Source organism: Gorilla gorilla, chromosome 7, assembly GCF_029281585.2.
Source record: "Gorilla gorilla gorilla isolate KB3781 chromosome 7, NHGRI_mGorGor1-v2.1_pri, whole genome shotgun sequence".
NCBI classification, from domain to species: domain Eukaryota; kingdom Metazoa; phylum Chordata; class Mammalia; order Primates; family Hominidae; genus Gorilla; species Gorilla gorilla.
Window position 1 is genome coordinate 122,917,084 of NC_073231.2, and position 22,535 is coordinate 122,939,618.

The 22,535-nt window shown below is 39.9% G+C and overlaps 1 protein-coding gene across 4 annotated transcripts in view; it reads left to right on the forward strand.

Annotated features, from left to right (window-relative positions):
- Nucleotides 1-22,535, forward strand: part of SLC30A8 (solute carrier family 30 member 8) — a 251,686-nt gene that overhangs the window by 101,066 nt on the left and 128,085 nt on the right. Inside the window, exon 3 of one of the 4 annotated variants that reach the window (XM_055348246.2) lies at nucleotides 6,567-6,604. The exons of the other annotated variants lie outside the window; for them this stretch is intronic. The gene's annotated coding sequence lies outside the window, so the exon portion shown is untranslated. The remainder of the gene's footprint in view (nucleotides 1-6,566; nucleotides 6,605-22,535) is intronic. 4 annotated transcript variants of the gene reach the window in all.

Here is a 22,535-nt window from a genome sequence, read left to right on the forward strand (position 1 = left end):
TAAAAGTAGAGACAGAAAGAGAAAAAGTGGCCTAGGATTTCTGGAATGAAAATGGAGCCAAGAGAAAGGAACAGATTAGGGAGTTACTTGATTACTATAGTTTTATTATTTTGTTAAAATTGTACTGACTCATTGGCCAATCATCCTCTAGGGAGTGTGTTTGAGATTTATGGGGCCATTTTGGTTATCACAATGATGAGGAAGCTCTTAGTGGATTAGAACAGAGATGCTAGAAACCCTTTGATGTGTGAGACAGGATGTGTGTCCCCTCTAAAACTCATGTTGAAATTTGATTCCCAGTGTTGGAGGTGGGGCCTTATGGGAGATGCTTGGGTCAAGGGGGCAGATCCCTTATGAACGGCTTGGTGCCCACCCCATGGTAATGAATGGATTCTTGCTGTGGTACTTCATGTGAGAGCTGGTTGTTTAAAAGAGCCTGGGGCTGGGCGTGGTGGCTCACACCTGTAATCCCAGCACTATGGGAGGCTGAGGCGGGCGGATCACGAGGTCAGGAGATCGAGACCATCCTGGCTAACATGGTGAAACCCCATCTCTACTAAAAAATACAAAAAATTAGCCAGGTGTGGTGGCAGGCACCTGTAGTCCCAGCTACTCGGGAGGCTGAGGCAGGAGAATGGCGTGAACCCGGGGGGCGGAGCTTGCAGCGAGCCTAGATCGCGCCACTGCACTCCAGCCTGGGTGACAGAACGAGACTCTGTCTCAAAATAAAAAAAAAATAAAAAAAAATAAAAAAACCGAGCCTGGCACCTCCTCACTCTGTTTTGCTCCCTCTCTCACCATGTGATATGCTGGCTCCCTTTCACCTTCGGCCATGATTGTAAGCCTCCTAAGGCCTCACCAAAAGCACATACCAGCGCTATGCTTTGTGTACAGCCTGCAGAGGCAAATAAGCCTCTTTTATTTTATTTTTTATTTTTGGAGACGGAGTTTCACTCTTGTCACCCAGGCTGGAGTGCAATGGTGTCATCTCGGCTCTCTGCAACCTCTGCCTCCCGGGTTCAAGCGATTCTCCTGCCTCAGCCTCCCAAGTGGCTGGGATTAAAGGCGTGCACCACCACACCCAACTAATTTTTGTATTATTAGTAGAGACAGGGTTTCATCATGTTGGTCAGGCTGGTCTCGGACTCCTGACCTCAGGTTATCCACCTGCCTTGGCCTCCCAAAGTGCTGGGATTACAGGCATGAGCCGCTGCGCCCAGCCAAGCCTTTATTCTTTATAAATTACCCAGCCTCAGGTATTCCTTTGTTCCTCAGCAATGCAAATGGACTAACACAATCTACATCTAGGCATTTATTAGATGAAAAAACATATTTACCATTAATTAGGCCTGGGAATGAACTATGTTTTGTATCAGCACAATACATTTTTTAGGTACAGTTTTAACACAGTATTCTGAATTTTCTAAGAATGCAACCACTGCATACACTGAGAGAACATGACCTTTTTTTATCTTACTCAGAACATAATCAGGATTTGTTCATTTCAGAAAATTATTTCACCAGTAGCAACACCATTCCTGGTGTGTTAGTTGCTAATATTATAGAGTTGTGGTTCAGCTGGATCGTAACCTTGGGATTCTACATAGAGGCATGAGCTTATGCTTATTTCATTTAATCTCCTGGTGTTATCACCTCCAGCTCTTACTTTCTGAATTGCAAATGATTTTACTATAAATTACTTTTCTTTTTCTTTCTCCTTCATATTATAGTTAAGCCATTTTTATTGTTTCTTAAAAACATGAGGTTTTATTATCTCTGAATCTCATTTCAGGGTAATGTAAGTATGTGAAGTCTCCTTTTTTTCTTTTTTTTTTTTTTTTTTTTTTGAGACGAAGTCTCGTTCTGTCGCCCAGGCTGGAGTGCAGTGGTGCGATCTCGGCTTACTGCAACCTCCGCCTCCCAGGTTCAAACGATTCTTCTGCCTCAGGCCTCAGCCTCCCAAGTAACTGGAACTGCAGGCACCCACCACCATGCCCGGCTAAGTTTTTGTATTTTTAGTAGAGATGAGGTTTCATCGTGTTAGCCAGGATGGTCTCGATCTCCTGGCCTTGTGATCTGCCCGCTTCGGCCTCCCAAAGTGCTGGGATTAGAGGCGTGAGCCACCGTGTCCGGCTGAAGCCTCCTGTCTTAGTGTTCAGTTGTGCTTAGTAGTGGTCTTCCTCATTTACTAAGATTTTTTTCCCTTCAGGATCCTTATTCTTTTCCTATAGTCTGGTTTCCACCCATTCTCAGATCCGTTCAGAGAATCATGTCTGCATGTACATGTATTTAAAGCCCACTTAAAGACTTGGGTTCAAGTTTTCTCTGTGTCTCTTGCAAACAGATGGTGCAGACAGAAAACAGAGGCCATGTTGCTCAGATCCATATCCTGGGATGCATCTGTATGGATGGAAGAACCATTTCCTGGGATGTCTGAGCCCGAGCCCAAGCCCCAGCCCAGCTATTATAGGAATGTCTATTATAATAGTCTTTATTAGCCCCACTGAAGAAATGGGGACAGTGAGGCTCTGACAAGCAAATCATGGTAGAACTGAGATTGAACCCTATTCTGTCTGAAGCCAAAGTTTGCTACATTCTCTCTACCACAACCCACACCCTCTCATATGAAGGCAATGCATGCATAGTGCTGCATACAGCAGGGACTTAATGATAAGAGCAACTGAAATAGTCAGTGATACCTGCAGGCAGGGATTTTTAGTTTTTTGAAATGAACTTGAAAACTACCAGCATATTTGATCCTTCCTATAACTTAGAGAAGACTGAACAAGTATCAATACTCACACTAGAGAGAGGAAGGAGGTATTTCAGAGTTATGGAAGTGAGCACTCAGTGGTAGATTCACAACTGGAACCCAAGCCTCTGAATTGACTCTAATCTATGCTCTTTCCATTATGTTGCAATAATGATTCATTACAGATATGTGAGAATATTTAATGAGAAATAATAGCTACCAGGCACTGAACATACACTAAATGTACTGCAAATTTTTTTTTTTTTTTTTTTTTTTTTTTTTTTTGAGACAGGGCCTTGCTCTGTCTCCTAGGCTGGAGTGCACTGGTGCAAATATGGCTCACTGCAGCCTGGATCTCCTGGACTCAAGTGATCTTCCCACCTCAGCCTTCTGAGTAGCTGGGACGACAGGCGTGTGGTACCGCACCTGGCTATTTTTACATTTTTTTTTGTAGAAACAGGGTCTTGCCATGTTGCCTGGGGTAATTTTGGACTGCTGGGTTCGAGCAATCCCCTTGTCTCAGCTTCTCAAAGTGCTGGGATTACAGGCATGAGCCACTGTGCCCAGCCTAAATTCTTTGCATTTACCATCTGATTTAACCCTGTGAGGTTGGAACATCATTTTGTAGGTGAAGTAACAGATGAGAGCAAATGGTATGTGATTCTTAATGGTATCCAGTTTGTCACCATCAATGTGCAAACATACAGAAGAATACTGAAATCCCTGCCTTTTTGTACTAATTAGCACTGAACAAGTTTCTAGCTGTGACTGGTAAGAAGCCCACCCCCCACCCACCTCCCTTACATGGTGAGATTAGAATCATGATGGGGAAGGGTTGAAATTGTCAGAGGTATATAGAATATCATTTTGATGTGAGGTATTCCAGAAAGATGATAAAGGGTTGCAGAGGATAAGGAAAATAAAGTTTTCCCAGAGCTAACCAGAGTCAGAAAAATCTGTTTTCAATAATTTGACAAAAACCATGAGCTACCAAAGTCTCAGGTGGCTTCCACAGAGCATTTTATTCAGAGCCCTAAAGGTCATATGACATGTTTAAACTTAACTCTCTGATTCTCTGAAAATATGTATTTTTTTTTGATAAAGGAGAGCAAATGGTTTCTAGTGTAAAAAGGGCAGACCTTGGTCTCCAGCTAAAAGATCTTGCAACTCAGTAGCTGTGAGGCTTCACTCGCTATTTAACCTCACTGGACCTTAACTTGACCATCTGTGAAATGGGGTGGATAAAATTGAACTACCAAACCATTTTGAAGATAATGAGCTTCAATCAGAGCTTGAAAGTGCGGGGTTACCAGTCCCTCTCCAGGGAGCAGAGCTCAGAAAGCTCACATAGGGGCTCAGCACTGATAATTTTCAGATAGAGCTGGTGGGTGATCATTTCCTTCTACTTGGTCTGTTTTCTAATTGGAAAAAGATGACAAAGAATAGAAAAGCTGTGGCGTGAGCCCAAAGGTTCTGCAATGTGGGTAGAAATCTCCTTGGTTATATGCTGGTGGAGTGCTCGGTTTCAACTCCCAATGTCCTTACTCTTAAATTACAGCTACTGAAGCAAATCTTAACTTGGCTCCCCCAGAGACAGCAGCAGTTGCTGGGCTGCATAGCATGACTTCACGTATCAACAACAGCAATTCTAGGACCAGCGGGGGCCCTTCTCCAGCTCCTTGGATAATGTCATTTTGATTTAGATTACAAATGTCACTTAAAGTCTACATTTCTTGTTGATATTTCTTCAATGAGTATTTCTTTTTCTATATTCTGTGTATTCTTACCCTAATGTGATCATCATTATATTTCCAGTTCAGTAGAACTTGTGGTCATTTGAACATTCCACGTGAAGTAATGAAATAATGGAAACCATTTAGATGACCACTAATATAATGAGTGTTTGTATAGAGAATGTACACGTGTATGTCCTTCAGTAACAGCTACAGCTCCAAGTGTAAGGCCTGGATAATAAAATGAGTCAGTGAAGTAGCTCCATCATTCTTAGCTGGAGTCCAGAAAAAGAGCAAAATTAAGACAGAAACAAATGAAGAGGGATCTGCAGACTTGGCTAATCCAGATGCTTTTCTTGGTGGTCTGACTACTTCTAACTTTTGCAATAATTCCATGCCCATAAATGGTGATAATCTGGAAAGCAAGCAACAAATGTTTTAAGAAATGAATTCTCTGTGTGTGAAACATCCACTGTCTGTGCAGTCCATTTGTGCTTATAACAGAGAAACATCTCTAGGTAGCTTGTTTCTGTTGGCTTAACTCCTCCAGTAAAGATGGTTGATGATTTCCCCATGCTACCAAAGCATGCCTGCTTATTATAGTGTAACATCTGACCAAGGGCAGTATAATTAATAATGTCCAGAGCGGCCCTTCAAGTTCACAGCATTTCTAGACTCACAATTCTCCCCATCTCCTCCTGTGATTGCCACCTACTGTTGTCCAACATGATGTAATCAGTGGGGACTCTCTTGCTGCTTCCCTTTCCCTGCTCACTTTCCATCACCACAGCAGTAGCTTTAAGGAGGAAAGGCTTCTGGCCAAAGTCAGGGCTCGCGCTGTGGGGACCTTTACCACTCCTCGTCCCTATTGTAAGGCATGGGTCTGTGTTTACCCTCCCTAAGCAGCCACCATCCTGATCCCAAAAGGCTGGGTAGGTCCCAGGATAAGTACAAGCATGGATTTCTCTTTTTCTTTCTTTTTTTCTTTTTCTAAAACTGAGCTCAGTAGGCTAAGAACTATAGTCCCAGGATGAGGTCTAGTTGAGAAGGGGGACCAGAGAAGTCTAACTAAAGCTTGGTCAAGGAGGGTGTCCTTGTCCTTGCAAATTCACACATATTTTTTGCATTTAGTTTTTGGGGACAGAGAAGTGACAGCCCTTTGGGGAAAATAAAATTTTATGCTTTCATGGTCTTTTTTAGATACTCTTCTCCCTGTTGGATGCAGTGTTCACTGCTTGGAGAAATAGGTGGCCACTCTTAGATGTTTCCAAATATAGGGAGGCATTGCTGTAGAGTGACGGGACTAGAATTCTAGTCACAGGAAGTGGACTAGAGTTTCACTAGTAATACTGATACCATTCTGTGTGATTTCAGACACAAGTCGTATTAACCTTTGAGCCACAGAATCTCACTTGTATAATGAGGATAGCACTTGCCTTAGTCCACTAGGGCTGCTATAACAAAATACCATAAACCATGTAGCTTATCAGCAACAGAAATTTAACTGTCACAGTTCTGGAGGCTAAGAACTCTTAAGATCAAGGAGCCAGCAAATTTGATGTCGAGTGAGGGCCTGTTTCTGATTCCGAGATGGCATCTTCTCACTGTGTCCTCACAGAGTGGAAAGGACAAACAAGCTCCCTGAGACCATTTAAAAATACTTATTACTTATTTTAAAATGTATAATTGACAAATAAAGATTATACATGTTTAAGGCGTACAGTGTGATGATTCGGTATACATACATATTGTATAATGCTTACCACAATTGAATTAATGTATCCATTACCTATAAGATGAATAAATTCTTGGGTCCTATCATTACCTACTACAATTGAAATAACACATTAATTACCTATAAGATGAATAAATTCTTGAGACCTGTGTTGTACATTAGGTCCCAAGAATTTATTCATCTTATAATTAAAAGGTATACCCTTTGATCAACATTTCCTCCAACCCCTACCCTCTGGAAACCACCATATTACTCTCTGGTTTTATGAGTTCAACTTTTTTTAGATTCCATGTATAAGTGAAATAACATACAGTATTTATCTTTCTGTATCTGGCTTATTTCACAGAGTAATGTCCTCCGGGTTTATCCATGTTGCCAAAAATGGTAAGATTTTCTTCATTTTAATGGCTGAATGATATTCTATTTTATATATAGGCATATATACAACACACTACACTATATTTTTAAAAAGTCCATTCATCTGTTGATAGACAGTTGGTTTGATTTCATATCTTGGCTATTGTGAATAATGCTGTAATAAACATGGGAGTGCCGATATCTCTTTGAGATACTGATTTCATTTCCTTTGGATATATACCCAGAAGTGGAATTGCTAGATCATATGATAGTGCTATTTTTAATTTTTTGAGGAAATTCCATACTGTTTTTCATAATGGCTATGCCAATCTATGCTCCACCAACAGTCTGCAAGGGTTTTCTTTTCTCCACACCTTCCATAACACTTGTTATCTCATGTCTTTTTGATACCAGCCACCCTAACAGGTGCAAGAAGATATCTCATTGTGGTTTTGATTTATATTTCTCATGATTAGTGATGTTGAGGACCTTTTTGTATGTCTGTTGGCCATTTGTATGTCTTCTTTGAAAAAATATCTATTCATGTCCTTTGTCCATTTTTAATTGGGTTATTCTTTTCCTGTTGAGTTACAGGAATTCCTTATATATTTTGCATTTTAACCCCTTATCATATATATGCAAATATTTTCTCCCATTCTGTGGATTGCCTTTTATTTTGTGGATTGTTTTCTTTGCTATGCAAAAACTTTCTGGTTTAATGTAGTCCCACTTGTCTGTTTTTGCTTTTATTGCCTGTGCTTTTGGTGTCATATCCAAAAAATCATTGCCAAGGCCAGTGTTAGCTTATCTTATTCATGAGGGCTCCACCCTCATGACCTAATCACCTTCCCAAAAACTTCACCTTCTAATACCATAACCTTGGATGCTCACATTTCAGCATATTAATTTTGGGGGGCATGGGACACAAACATTCAGACCATGATAACACCATAACAGGAGTTAGCAAACTATGGTCAGTGAGCCAAATCCAGACTGCCACCCGGTTTTGCATGGCCTGTGAACTAAGAATGCTTTTTAAAATGGCTTCAATGGCTGGAAAAATAGAAGAAGTTTTTGTGGCACACAAAAGTTATATGAAATTAAATTTTGGTGTCCACACACAACTTTTTTATTGGAATACACACACACACCCACTCACCCATTCCTTTGCATATTGTCTGTAGCTGATTTCATGCTACAAAGCTAGAGTTGAGAGGTTAAAACAAAGACTGAAAGGAACACAAGCCTAAAATACTTATTATTTAACCCTTTCTTAAAAAATGTTCTGATCCCTCCACCATACCTTTTTTACCTAATTTAAAAAAATTGCAAGGATAAAAGTTCACAAAATGTGTGACAGAAATTTTCCTACTGCAGAACATTATAAAGTTGGGGAATTATTGTTATTGTTATTTTTATATTGAAGTCACGTTTATGGGAGCCTTAATATCCAACAGCAGGGCTAACTTATTCCTAAATAGTTTGAATTTGCAGACATTTCATTGACCGGATGGATGCACTGTTAGTTGAAAAATGAAAGAGAAAAGGACTGCTGTTATTAATATGACTTCAGGGAAAGTTGTTTCTTTCTCTTCATCAAAAATATAGCCAAGTCGTAGCCTGGGGAATGCATTGGTAACAGCATGTATATAGGCAGGAAACTACAAATAACAAGTCACATTGATTTAGAAAAGCTTAAGAAAACATCTGCTCTTTGGCTGATATTTGTCCAAATGTAAAATCCTAGCTTAAAATGCAGTGAAAGCCAAGTTGCTGAACAAATATTCATGTAACATCTACTAGTATAGAGTAATGAGCTGTGGAAAGAACTATGCAACTGTCAGGTCTTATCTTAGGCAACCCTCCTTTCCTTGGGCCACATCTTGACCTTCCTACACCCCTACTCATGAATAATATGCAGACCTGCACTTCAGGCAAAAGCCCAGTTCTGGACCTGACCTTTCTTGGTTTCTACTCCATCATGTTGGTTTACTTGGACGATAGATCGTAGTGGTGGATAAATCTCAAAAGTTAGGTTGAATTCATTTGTAAAGTTACTTGAGTGGCAGGATAAAATGTTGGCACTTAATTCCAAAAACAGTGAACTGTTTTAAAGTTTTATAGCTGGGGGTGGACACGAAGATTGGGGCGTGTTTTGGGATGATTAGTTTGGTAGCTGTGAGTAGGATGGATTAAAGTGGGTGAAGACAGAGATCAATGGGGTCGTTTTCCCAGTAGGCTAAGGGAAAAGTAATGAGGTTCTGAGCTAGTGTGGAGGCAGAGGGGGTGAGAAGGAGGGAACAGATATGAGAGTTAGAACAGAAGCAACTGACTGGATGTGGGAGTTGAAGAACAAGGATAGTTTTGAGCTCAAGATGCCATTAATAGAAGCAGGGAAGTTAAGGGGAGGAGCTGGTTTGGGATGGAGATAATGAGTTTGGAGTGAAAGTGTCAACAGGACATTTAGGCTGAGCAGTGAAAATAGAGAATGGAGATGCTTTTTTATTTTTATTATTTATTTTTATTTATAGAGCTCAGGAGATAGTGGTAGAATATGGGAGAGGAGAAGCAGTTGTACTCTGACACAGAATAGGAGTCTGCACAGAGTTCAGATGCCAAAAGCAAGCAAGCAAGAAAGGGGATGGGAGCATCTATATAGCCAGAGAAAGATTTCAGAGTTTCATTTTAAGAACTTTGATGAACAAGGGAAAGAACAAGTGAGTGGTATTGGTGCTGGTCAGAATGAGAAATAAAGGAGGAGAGGACGGCATGAGAGTGGCAGTAAAAACCCCACTGCCAGACAAGATAGCTCAGCAAAGGGAGGTGCATAGCCAAATATAGATGCAGGAAACAAAGCCAATTTGTAGTAAATATTGCAATAAAAATTTTATTACCTGCTAGCTTATCAGTGTTCCAGAGAGAAGTAAATAATGTTCTCCCAATGTGCTCTATAAAGATTCTTACTTCCATTTCCCTACTCCAGAGACAATTTGGCTTTTCTTAAATCTGATTAGACTTAAATCCCCTGTTGATTCCTTTATGTCTTTGTTTTATCATATATGTTTTCTAGCTGCCAAAAACTGGGGAAGGAAATTTTCTAAAGGAAAATATTCTCTTTCTTCTTGAAACCACCAGGTGGTTTATAGCAGGTTTCATTTTCCCCAGGTAACTTTGCCTCTCATCACTTTATTTATTTATTTAATTTTTAGTTCAAAATGTATTTTGGAGATAAAAATATTTCAATGAATTTTGTGGACATATTTCTCTATGCTTGTCTTCTGTTTTTTTTTTCTTTCTCTATGTTTGAGCAATAATTGGGGTTTCTGAGTCTTTAAAGAATTAGAAGACTTCTTTAGTATTGCTACTTACCATAGTTTTATTCAGCAAGCCTGCTCATTTGCTTGGACAGAAAACGAGTATTGTTTTGTTCTCAATAGATGGAGGAGTATAAATTGATGAGCTTTCTGGCTAATACAGCGGATCATGTTTTCCATAATTGAAGTCCTTTTTCAGTGATTCTCACTATGACTCTAGTTTGGGTTTTCAGTGATAAAATTCCATACAGCAAAACCTAAGATCATCTACCTATCCATCACCCATTTGCATGCATTTGGTGTATTAGGATGCACACACACATACACAGTGCATGTGCACATACGTGCATGCATACACCACTGGAAAAATATGTGCAAACCCAGCCAGATAGGCTTTGTCATAGCATTCCTATAACTGATACATAGTGCCTTAGGGAAAATTCACATGCCAAGGTTTTTGCTTATCTTTACCTTGAAAATGAATCCTATAAATATGAACATGTGAAATAAAGATCATCTCAGAAGAAGCAATCGAGAAGTTCATAAAATGTATCCTAGGCTGTTTCCATTTTAACATGGAAATATTTTTTCCATCTTTAAATAATACCAAAATATTAAAAATGCTGTTTGGACAATGACCTTCTTCTAGTTTGTAATGTCCAGCACAATCCTTTATTACTTATAAGCCAAATCTGGGCTGCTCAAGCTGTGGGCTGCACTGGGGCATGAAGAGGCTTGGCAGAGACCTGAGTGTGTGTTCAGCTATCAGCTTTGTCTGTGATCCGGAAAGCAGTATCAGCAAATGGCATTTTACTTATGGAGTCCCTGAGAGTCATCTTAGCAGGGCTGAGCAGGAAATCATGTGAGATAGCCAAGTAAGAGGGACAAGAAGAGACCCAAATGAGGGACAAAGTCTGCAAGTGGACCAGAAAGAACAGTTGAATATCACAGAGAGGAATAGGGCAGGTTACTGTGGCAGGGTGTTGTATTATTGAGAACAGGACCAACCTCTTTTCTGGCCTTGCCCCCATCTCCCTTCATGCTTTTCCCCACATGTTTGAAACCATTGAGATGTGCCCTAGAAATTGCAGTTATAAAGCAGGGGATAGACTTGGAAGAAGTGGACCTTCCACACAGGATCCAGGGAGGTAGATGTTGAGACTAAGCCACTGGGTCTGGTTTAATAAACTTAGGGACAGAGGCAGTCTTAGTCCAATGCAGAGTGTGGAGTTAGCAGACGGTGTCAAGAATGGCATGTGTGTTAGTTAGGTTGTTCTTGTATTGCTATAAAGAAATGTCTGAGACTCAGTAATTTATGAAGAAAAGAAGTTTAATTTGCTCATGGTTCTGCAGGCTGTCCATGCGTGGCAAAAGCATCTGCTCAGCTTCTGGGGAGGCCTCAAGGAACTTTTACTTATGGTGGAAGGTGAAGCAGCAGCAGGCACATCACATGGCAAAAGTGGAGCAAGACGGAGAACGGGGAAGGTGTTTTTTAAACGATCAGATCTCACATGAACTCACTCATCACCAAGGCAAGGGCGCTAAGCCATTCATGAGAGACACACCCCTGATCCAAACACCTCCCACCAGGCCCCACCTCAAATATTGAGGATTACAATTCAACATGAGATTTGTAGGAGACACATATCCAAACCACATTACGTGGGAAGGAGGAGTCTGCATTCAGAGTGGCACATAAGTGTGGCCATAGGGCTGGGGTCAGAAGTAGGAAACCATAGAGGGAGGTGAAGCAGCATTCCTGTGACCTTCAGAGTCTGGTTAGACCCCAGGAGTGGCTGGATGATTCTGTCTTCCTCTCTCTTACTGCAGGGCCGAGTCTCTTTGATGGCTGTGATCTCATTTAGGGCTTTACCCATAGTTTTCGTCCACAGTGGTCTTGTGAGAGGGAGTTTAAAGCCCCTTTGGCAGAAATCATTTTTTCCTGATTGGAATCCTCACTTAAAACAGATCGCCTCCATTTGTACGGTGCAGGACCTTTTGTATGTAACACCATGAGAGGGCTTCAGGCAACAGCTGCTGATGACATAATGCTTAATGACTTCGAGTCCAACAGTGTGAGTTCATGGGAAGTATTTAGAGACCACACAAGCCAGAATGTAATCAGCGGCTAGGGCTTCCCATCAACAGACAAATCCGTAAATATTTATTCTTGGCAGAATTGCTTTGGATGGCTGCTCACCTTCTTTCCAAAACACTTCCTTTTCTCAGCTCATTTAATTACATTAGCAAGAAAGTCTCTCTTTTTTTTTTTCTTTAGCAGTTGCTAAATCTCTCTTTTATCGGGGAAATTATGGTCCAGGCAGAGCAGGATTTTGCGTGGGTCAGCCAGAGGGCTCCCCTCTGGTGTCCACTTATTTAGGGATGTGAAAACACCACAGGAGTAAATCAGAAATGTCCTAAGTGCCTCTCTTATTCAGGACTCCACATGTGACTTCTAATAAAGCAAGCAAAATATAAATCAGGCCATTTTTTTTCCAAAGCAGACAACAATTTCAAATGCAAAGCAAAACACATCTTTGATAGCACTGACCATTCTTTGATGCAACATACACATGCAAATTGGAAAATATATTGGAAATATTATAACCTAGGTTTTTATTCCCCTTCCTCTATGTCCTGTTCCCTGGCAGCCATCAATATAGAATCAGAAAAAGTGGGACAGAAAATTCTACCTTGAGAAGGAGAAGCACACAATATAGAGAAAGTTCTGGTTTAAAAGGAAGAGGTAGAAAAATCTTAACTCTTTTGCTTCTCAGTTGACTGTCAAAAGGAGAACAGAATGAGAGTAAGGGAAAATAGGAGTTGAGACACATTTGACATGTGATTTTTCTCTTCTAGGTAGAAAGTCTAATACCAGAGAGGTATTAGATGAAGTGAGGGAAGCCCTAAAGGAAGTGGCTGTTTTGTCTTACTTTTCTATTAAGAGATCCGAGAAAGGACCACCTTTCATGATGGCTCCTCTCACTCTCATACCAACCTGTGGTGGCTACCTTAGAAAAAAATCCTTTTTTTTTTTTAGAGGGAATTTCGCTCTTGTTGCCCAGGTTGGAGTGCAATGATGTGATCTCCACTCACTGCAACCTCCCAGGTTCAAGTGATTCTCCAGCCTCAGCCTCCTGAGTAGCTGGGATTACAGGTGCCTGCCATCATGCCTGGCTAATTTTTGTATTTTTAGTAGAGATGAGGATTCACCATGTTGGCCAGGCTGGTCTTGAACTCCTGACCTCAGGTGATCCACCTGCCTCGGCCTCCCAAAGTGCTAGGATTACGGTCATGAGCCACTGCGTCTGACCTAAAATCCTTGATGTAGAGTGTTTATTCAAGAAGACTCAATCTCTATAAGGGTGAAAGCTATCAAGACATTCTCACATGTTCTTCAGGGACATGTGGGAAGTAGCTGATGGTGCTTGTTGGTTAATTTACCAGGAGGATGTCTCAGGGATGTGAAGTGATCATATAGCTGATGATAATTGAGCACACAATTCTGCCTAGGGATCAACAAGATATTACAGTGAGATCTCAGAGTAGACACAACACCAGCAATTGCTGAAGAGGGGCAAGTTCAATAGGAGTGATCACAGGTTACTGATCAAAGTAAGAGAACCTGTCACAGATTTTATCATTTGATGGCAGGGGGATGACTCACCACCGGACAGCCGAAGAGCATTATCTCAGTGATCAGGGGACCCAGAGGAGAACACAAGGACCTATGTGTGGGAAAATAAATGAGACTTTCTCTGCGCCAGGAGGCTATGTAAGCCCTCCTTCCCCAGCCCCTCCTCACCCAGCCCCATCTGGGAGAGGAGGAAGAGGAGGGGAGAGAAATATGTGAGGGCAGGAAATTTATCTGAACAGGAGTGGATCATTGCAATGGCACTGTTTGATTTATTGAGTTGGACTAAGTTTAATAGATAAAATTGATTGAAGCTTCCCTCTACTATCCAATAAAGTAAAGACTTGTGAGGAAGATCAGATTCATTCTGGGAAATAAACTCAATGTCTTTACACATTCAAATGTGTGTTTAACTTTGACCTCACTGTGTTAATCATGTTTTATGTTTTACTTTTATATTTTATTTTATTATATGAATTTTAAATACTTTAGTGTGTCTCCCAGAAAGTTATCTGGGTCAGAAAGATTGCAACAGAAAACTGGAGACCATAAACTATGGAAAAGTGAGAAAGATGACCTGAACATTAAATCTGGAAACAAAATTTAAAGCCTTATAAATATATGAGTATATAACTTTTCTCTATGCTTAGTGAGATTAGGTGTCTAACATTTGTGAGTTGTTTTGCTGATAGAAAAATTGGTGAAATGAGTTTAAAAATTACATAATAAATTCCTTATTTAGAACCTAAAGAAGGAAGGATATTATTTATATTAATAGAAAACTTTTTTCCCTTATTTATCAAAGAAATGAATGAATACGAAATTGTAGCCTGCTGGTGTCCCTACATACCTTAGTAAATCCCTGGCCTAAGAGTCAGCGTTTCCCCTAGGCAGTAGCAGTAGGAGCATATAGCCAGTGCAGTCAAATTGCTCTGGCCTGGTCAACTGTTGTATCTCTGCTCTTCCCTCACCCTAATTCTTTGGAACTATCTCCGCTCATGGTGACTTTACACGGTCTCCGTGGGAGCAGCCATTTTGTTTTTTGTGTCCCACTCTCTTGGTCACAGGATAACTTGAACTGGACAAATGATGCAAGCTGGGGCAATTGGTTGCTTCTCCAGGAATTCTCAATCCAGGAGGAAAAAGAGAGAGCTCAGTCTTGTCTGTATAGTTAATACAGGCCTTGAAAAGTAAGTTAGTAGATGCATCTAAGTCTACATGCAGGATCAGATGTAGAGTTTTCAGAAGATGTCCTGTGGAAGTTGGTGCCTTCCATTATGTGACTAGGGCTGGTGGAGCCTGGGCTGGCTGCCCCTTAGCAAAACTGAGAAAACTGGGAAATTTGCCACAGATGGATCCCATGGCCCCATTCTGTATTACTCCTTCCCTCAGCACTTCAGTTGGCCTCTCATGTGTTGGTGGAACACACAGGAAGGTTTTTTTCTTGGCGATAAGGAGACCATCATCTTTCTATCACTTGCTGACCCATGGGATGTCAAACTGTCAACTTCCAATGGAGAAAAACAACAATGTGAAGGAAGAGACCCCAGTCAAAGAAAGACTGGGCAGTGAATGCAAGTAGGCAAGCCCCTTCTTTCCACTGTCCTGTTGCTTTATTGGTCCTGGGCAGCAAGCAAGCTGGCTCAAGCTCTGTTGTTTTGTGTTCAGTCCAAGGAGGCTCTCACTCTACCTATTGCTTGTACATCTGCTGTCCTTTCTTCCTAGTAACTTGTTCAGAGATTTTAAATTAGAGAGAAAGAAGTGGTGGAAACAGCTTCTTTCTTGAAGTCAGGGCCCTGGTGATCCAGGTGCTGCTTGTCTGCTGTTATAGACATCTGTTGTTTATACCACCCAACCTCTTCTAGTAACAGAAAAGTGATTTTTTTTTTCTCCTGAGGAATCATCCTGACCTCACACTCACTTCACCTGTTTCAGGTGGAGTTGACTCCCACTGGCTTTGGTGAGGCTGTGACACAGATTGGGTGAATCAGAACATTACGATCTCCTGGATGTTGTGATTGGTTGAAGACTGGTGACATGACTCAATCAGTGTTAGTGAGATCCAATCATCTCATAGTGCTAGGACTCCTGGAAAAGATGTGTACTTTTTTTATTCCTTCTCTGGGACTTTTGGCAATAAAGGATAGGTTGGCCTAGATTTCCAGGCATCATCTCCTGAAGCCTGAAAGTGAAGTCAATAGTTTGGAAAGACAAAACTGAGAAATAAAGAGAAACCCAGCCTTGATGACATGTTCTGAGCTTCTACATCCTGTTATGCCTGGAAGCCTCCTGTATTAGTCTGTTCTCACACTGCTATTAAAGACATGCCTGAGACTGGGTAGTTTATAAAGGAAAGAGGTTTAATTGACTTACAGTTCAGCATGGCTGGGGAGGTCTCAAGAAACTTACAGTCATGGTGGAAGGGGAAGCAAATATGTCCTTCACATGGCAGCAGCAAGAAATCTGAGTAAAGGGGGAAAAACCCCTTATAAAAACCATCTGATCTCTTGACAACTCTCACTATCACAAGAACAGCATTAGGGTAACCAGCCCCATGATTCAATTACCTCCCACCAGGTCCCTCTCACCACACGTGGGATTATGAGAACAGCAATTCATGGTGAGATTTGGGTGGGGACACAGCCAAACCATAACATTGACTCTACTGGATTTTAGTCATATAAATCAATAGATGTTTTTCATGCTTGAGCTACTTGGAGGGCTGTTCTTTTTCGTTTTTTTTTAATCTCTTTGAAAGATTTCTTACTGCCGTATCACCATTATTCTGTGATTTTGTTTCAATCACTGTGGCCAGGAGAATGTGATTCTCTAATTGACCAAGTCAGGTTTTGTGACTTCTATGGGCCCTTCTAATTCAACTCTTCAAAGTTTGTAAACAGATTGACTTTCAAGTTTAACGAGAATCCATCTTGAAAACACAAGGTTAGTCCATACAGTCTAAAGTGGCTACAGAATCTGGAGGACTCACATTTATTTAACATCTTGCAAATGCAGATGTCTGTGAATGAGATCATATTCTGATGAAGCTGTTCAGTTTTTTGTTGATACTTAGGAAATACTGAGTAATCATTTTTAACTTTTAGGGACTATAAATTCAATGTACTAATATTAATAACTATCTCCTGTTCCTCCTTTCTTCTATAACCTACAATAAGAAAAAAAGGCACAATGTTCTAGTCATACTAAATGTCCTTTTCAAAAATAACATTTTACTGGGAAATGGGGGGCTCCTAAATTGACGGCAATTTAAGCTGCAAAATTTCACCAGATAATGGAGTATTCTAAATTGACTATGGTGGTGAAGGGCAGCAAACTGTGTAAAAACTTACCTACAATTTCCAAGAAGATCAGAAATATCTTGGACCTTGAAAGACTTTGAACAGATTCATTTTTTATATAAGAAGTAAAAAATGTTGAAAGTCATGCCTAATGAAAATCAATCTTTTTGTTCTATTATACATTGATGAAAGAAGTTTCATGATCATTAGAGTGATTGAAGTCTGAATTCTTTTTAATGAATATTACATTCCTACCCATTAAGAGGAGGCACTGCAGCAAGCCAGACTCGAACCCAGTTTTCACTCCCTGTAGTGTTTCCATCAGGGGTTCTGGGAGCCAACTCCTCTGAGCCTGCCTGCTGTAGAAGAAGGGTGCTTCACTAGTAAAATGTAATGTCGGGCAAAATAAAAGCAAGAAACAGCTTTAGGTTCAGATAGACATGCTAAAAGTGAACAAATGGGGCAAATTTTCTAAAACAAGGATGATTATGACTTTAATTAATTGGCAGAAGAGTCACACTGGCACGGTGTGCTCTGCCATCTCATCTGCTCCACATGCATCGTTTTTGCACGTAATTATCATCACCATCCTCTCAACTGCTTCTCTCCACATGTGTTGCCCATCTCAGTGAGCATCACCACTTTATTTTTATTTTTTTGTTCTGTTTTGTTTTTGAGGCAGTGTCTCACTCTGTCACCCAGGCTGGAGTGCAGTTGGTGTGATCTCGGCTCACTGAAACATCTGCCTCCCGAGTTCAAGTGATTCTCCTGCCTCAGCTGCCCAAGTAGTTGGGATTACAGGTGCCCTCCATCATGCTCAGCTAATTTCTGTATTTTTAGTAGAGACGGGGTTTCACTATGCTGGCCAGGCTGGTCTCGAACTCCTGACCTCAAGTGATCCGCTCAACTTGGCCTCTGAAAGTGCTGGGATTACAGGCGTGAGCCACTACATGTGGCAACCACTTTTTTACCAACTGCTGAAGCCAACAGCCTGGTCCTTGCTATTGGTTCCACCTCTCTCTCACCTTTACTGTCAACTCTCACTCTATCTCCAAGATTCATCCAAAATTCCTCCAAAATGTATCTTGAATTTCGCCTTTATTTGCCATTTTGCTACTTCCCTGGCTCAGGGAATTAGCCATAGATGACTTTTATAGTTTTGTATACTCTTTGAGTAATTTTTTACTTTTACAATTTTATTAGAGAGCAATGCAAACTCATTATTAAAAAAAACAAGAAAGTAAACACAAAATGATAAAGAATAGCTATAATCCCATCTACATTTCAGTTGCTTATTAAAAAGGAATTAGAAATGAGAGTATAAAAAAGAAAACAAAACTGCTTAAAGTTACATCAGGTTTTGGAAAAGTATCTCGTGGTGTTCCAAAATTAAAAATATTGGGGATATTTATTTTCAACCAAAGAGCTATTTCAGTAGTTATCAAGGATCACCTTACAGAGCACTTAGCATATTTCAAGTACTTAGTATTTTGTTTAGCTGAAACTCAAATGATGAGTTTTATATTATAATTGAAAGTGACTGTATGATGGGAAAGAATATATCTATGGACCCTCAGGGGTCAATGGACCCCAATTTAGAGAGTTAGTGACTACTTCCAACATTTGTGGGGTTCCAGAGAAGAGTACAGTGGAGGTCTGGATAATATATGTCTAAGTATTTTGAAGTTTTGGATCAAGTTAACAAACTTAAATACATTTTATTATCTTCATCTCTTGGCAAATCTACCTCTATCATGACTTTGAAGGCTGGGTTTGAATTTAGCGTTCTTGAATTTTCAGACTTCTGTTCTAGAATATGATGGTGTTGGTAAAACCCACAAGTCCTTACATTGTCTCCCCACAGTGGCAGTGTCCTGTGCATTGCGGCACCTTGTTTACCCAGGGGTGGGCGGGCACACTGGCAGTGCAGTCTGCCTGTGGGAAGATGGCCCAAACAAGGCCACACACACTCTGGAAGTAGGTTTGATCATTAGTTTTGGTGTGGTTTGCACATATAATTTGACTTTATTAATTACCTTTTCCTCTCATAAACACACACAGCTTGATTTTTATCAATTTATATGTGACTCTTTCACATTCAAACTCAAACGACTTCATTTTCCTGGAAGGAATTTTCATGATCTATAGTTTCCTACATTTCTATTATAGGATGAAACTGAAATCAATCAGTGATTCAGAGACATGTCCAGTGCCTCTTATGGAGTCCATATCTGTTAATGATTGCTGAGAAACAAAACAGCACCAAAATCTAATGAATCAAATAATGACAGATTTTTTTTCCTCATGATTCTGTGGGTTGGCTGTGAGATTCCACTGCTGGTTTTGCCTGAGCTTGCACATGGGGCTGCATTCAGTGGGAGGGTGGACTGGGCTGGAAGGTCTGATATGGCTCATTTCCATGCTTGGCCGTTGGTGCTGACCACCTACTAAGACACTGGTTCTCCTAAAGTACCTCAGATGCTCCAGCAGGCTAGACAAGCTTCCTTACTTGGCTGGTCAGGGCAGCATTTCAGTAGCACAAAAGCAGAAGCTGCAACATCTCCAGAAACCCAGACTCTGAAATTCCCGTGACATCACTTCTGTCACATTCTATTTATTGGTTAAAGCAAGACATATCCATCACCTTGCTTACCTATCATTTGTTTGGTTAGACATTTGAAATTTATCCTCTTAGCTATTTTGAAATATATTATGTAATATGTTATTATTGACTTTAGTCATCCTGTTGTGCAATATATCTCAAAACCTATTCCCCTGTCTATCTAAAACTTTGTACTCTTTGATCAGCAACTTTCCATTCCCTCTCTCACACTTCCCCAGCCTCATGTAACCATCATTCTACTTTCTACTTCTATGAGTTCAACTTTGTTAGATTCCACATATAAGTGAGATCATGCAGTATTTGTCTTTTTGTGGCTGTCTTATTTACTTAGCATGATGTCTTCCTTTTTTAAGGCTGAATACTATTCCATTATGTATATATATCACTTTTTCTTTATCATTTCAGGTGTTGATGGACACTTAGGTTGTTTTCATTTCTTGGCTGCTGTGAATAATGCTGCAATGAACATGGGAGTGCAGATACTCCTTCCACATATTGATGTCAGTTCCTTTGGCTATATATTCTAAAATGGAGTTACTGGGTCATAGGATAGTTCTATTTTTAATTATTTGAGGAGCCTCCATACTGTTGTCCATAATGGCTGTACTAATTTATAGTCCCACCAGCAACATACAAGAGTTCCCTTTTCTCCATATCCTCTTCAACACTTATTGTCCATTTTTTTTTGTTGAGAGCCATTCTAACAGGTCTGAGGTGGCATCTTATTGTACTTTTAATTTGCAGTGTCCTAATGATGAGTGATGCTGAGCTTTTTTTTCATGTGCCTATTGGCCATTTTTATATCTTCTTTTGAAGTATTTCTGTTGAGATCCTTTGCCCATGTTTTAATTTGGTTGTTTTCTTGCTATTAAGTTAATTGAATTTTTAATATATTTTGGATATTGACCCCTTATCAGAAGTATGGGTTGCAAATATATTCTCTCATTTTGTGGATTATCTCTTCACTGTGTTATTTGTTTTCTTTGCAGCGCAGAAGATTTTTAGTTTGATGCCATTTTGTTTGTCTATTTTTTCTTTTGTTGCCTGTGCTTTTGGGTCATGTCTAAAAATCATTGCCTCAACCCATGCCGTGGAGCTTTTCTACCATGTTTTCTTCTTGTAGTTTTACAATTTCACATCTTATATTTATGCCTGTAATTGGTTTTGAGTTGATTTTTGTATGTGGCGTAAGATAAGGATCTAATTTTATTTATTCCTCAAATACTCATTGATATCATGTTAAATGAAAGTTTAATATCCAAAACTAACTGTATAATAGATTTACCGTTTTAATAAACATGCTAGTTTTTCTCTGTTTGTTCATCTCCCATTAGCCTATCTCCCACCCTTTTCTGCCTTGTTTTGTTCTGCGTTCTAAGAGCCTAACTCTTACAGACTGTATTTTGCAAGCTTCCTTATCAGGAGCTTCCTTCCAATTGGTTTTGGTTTATCGGAGGCATTAATATACAATTGGAGGGCTGGAGAAGAAAATGGTCTGGTGATTGATTTCTTACTGCTTTGGCACCAAATCTATGGGTTACCATGATTACAGTTCCTGCTAAGTAGCTGTATGTTCTTCCTTTGACTTTGGCTAAGGGTTGGTGACAGCTTTCCACTTTTGTTATTCGTTCTGTGCCTCACTATCCACTGCTTAATCCCTCGCCCATCCCACTTTTCTGAAAGCAGGCTCTTTATTTGACCATCTAGAGTGAATTCAAGTATATATCCATAAAAGACATATGTTAGTTGTCTCTTTATTTGGCCCTTTATTAGGAATATGCAGATATAGTGAATACATTTTTAAAAGCCTATCCCTAATGACACTAAAAATTAGAATATGCTTGTGTTTATTTCTTTTTGCATTTTGTAAGAGATAATGTTTCATCCTTAATACCTAGTATACATCTAATCAAGGATAACATTCATCATACCACCACAATAAGATTATCCAGTTCTTTATATTTCTTTCTTACTTTAAGTCCTTTTTCTGACTTTCCTTCACAATATCCTACTTTTTTCTCCACAGTATTTTATTTTATTGTCATCACCTACCTTTGATTTTATTTTCCTCATTCATTCCCAGATGTTTTATAGACCCATCTATGTGAGCTATTTTGTCAGTCTCTACATTAAAGGGACATAAAAAATGAAGCCCAACTGAGAACATCTTCATAAGCCAATGGCAATTTCACCCTCCACCAAAGACAAAAACTGCTCAAACCCCCAAATCCTACTACTTTTTTTTTTTTTCAAATATGGGGGCTTTTTTGTCCAGTTTTTAGGATTAGCAATTCAAATCTTTATTTCATGTATCCAAACTCTAGAGTCCTTGCACATGTAAAATTTCCATTAAATTTAATGGGGTCTTTGGTATAAAATATACTGTGTCTGACATTTATGTGTGATGTGAGAGTAGTGTTGCGTCTGGAACTTTATTTCAGTTGCTGAGGTTGCTTTATATCTTTTGATTTTTGGATCATTTTGCTGCATTTCCATAGCCACCATTGTGATTCTAGTTGAAAAATGTTCATTTTCCACTTTGTAAAGTAGATGCAATTCTACATGCTTGAGTGCACACTACTTCTAAGACTAGAGCTTTTTGTTAATAACATTGCTTATGTTTCCTTCTCTAGTTCCTTTAATATTTCTTTCTCTTTTTTTTTTTTTTTTTTGAGACTGAGTCTCACTCTGTCACCCAGGCTGGAGTGCAGTGGCGTGATCTTGGCTCACTGCAACTTCCTCCTGGGTTCAAGGAATTCGCATGCCTCAGCCTCCTGAGTAGTTGGGATTACAGGCATGTGCCACCATGCCCAGCTAACTTGATTAGATTTATTTTTAGTAGAGATGGGGTTTCACCATGTTGGCCAGGCTAGTCTTGAACTCCTGATCTCAAGTGATCTGCCCCACTTGGCCTCCCAAAGTGCTGGGATTACAGGCATGAGCCATTGTGCCTGGCCGATACTTCTTTCTACTCTACCAATAGTTCTTGCTTTTTGACTTAAAATAGGCCGCTATTCTTTAAAAAATTTCCTCTGCAATCTGGTCTGTCTCATTCAGTACCATTTTCACCTCAACTATTCAAAACTCT